At 35.6% G+C, this 1,079-nt stretch overlaps 1 long non-coding RNA gene across 1 annotated transcript; it reads right to left on the bottom strand.

Moving 5' to 3' along the window:
- Positions 1–149: 149 nt before the first annotated feature.
- Positions 150–1,019, bottom strand: LOC112455072. The gene is made up of 2 exons (XR_003040819.1): positions 535–1,019; positions 150–423 (listed from the first exon to the last, which is right to left on the bottom strand). It is a non-coding gene; the product is annotated as an uncharacterized LOC112455072 (long non-coding RNA).
- Positions 1,020–1,079: the final 60 nt, after the last annotated feature.

Here is a 1,079-nt window from a genome sequence, read left to right as displayed (position 1 = left end):
TAAATGTAAATATATTAATAAATAAATTACCTTGACAATTTTCCTTCTATAATCCAGTCCTGATCGTAATAATATTTCTTAGACGGCCGTAGTGGATATGGATTTTGACATATGTAACAAATGTATATTTCTCAGAAACATCCTTTTCCTTTTCAATAAAATTACAATGTCCATGTTGCCAGCAGAGACAGAGATCATTAAACCGTCCTCTTCCATAATTAGTCGTTATAATGCAGACAAAAAAACTTTTCTAAGAAGGCAGACGTATATAACTTTATAACTTAATGTGCCACGTTGATTTTTACACACAAACAATGAAGAAGTTATTGAATTTGTAAAAGTGCAGCAACCAAGTCATAAGAACGCTTCAACATTGCAATCCTTTGATTTATCTTATACTGATTTCGAGTTTGGTTAGACAAGCTGCAAATTAAAAAATCAATAAATAACATATAAATAGATTACTATATATAAATAATTATAACCACACGCACAATCTAAATATAAACGTAAATATATTAATAAATAAATTACCTTGACAATTTTCCTTCCATGATCAAGTCCTTATCGTGATAATATTTCTTAGACGGCCGTAGTCGACATGGATTTTGACATATGTAACAAATGTATATTTCTCAGAAACATCCTTTTCCTTTTCAATAAAATTACAATGTCCATGTTGCCAGCAGAGACAGAGATCATTAAACCGTCCTCTTCCATAAAACCACATGTGCAATTTATTATTTCTTCTCTCCGAAATTGATCTACTTTTACCAGTTCGCCGTTAATCATCATCATCAACCCTTCGCTCTCTATAATATTATTATTAACCTCCTAACGACACGACGCGAACTGTCACATCACGATTTCACGACACTCACGACACACACGTACGAAGCTCGCCGCGATCTCCCGCGATCACACCCGGCTTCGACCGGCCAATCACGCACGCGGAAAAGCGGCAACACTACGTGCGAGATATTTCGACTCGGAACGCTCACTTCTCGGGTAAACATGGATTTTTTTATTATTGACTAGAACAACACAGGCGCGCGCTACGCGCGCGCTTTTATTTTATT

This window comes from Temnothorax curvispinosus, unplaced genomic scaffold (genome assembly GCF_003070985.1).
Source record: "Temnothorax curvispinosus isolate PA1 unplaced genomic scaffold, ASM307098v1 QBEX01005784.1, whole genome shotgun sequence".
In the NCBI taxonomy this organism is placed as follows: Eukaryota; Metazoa; Arthropoda; class Insecta; order Hymenoptera; family Formicidae; genus Temnothorax; species Temnothorax curvispinosus.
This window is presented reverse-complemented; position numbering and strand designations above follow the sequence as displayed.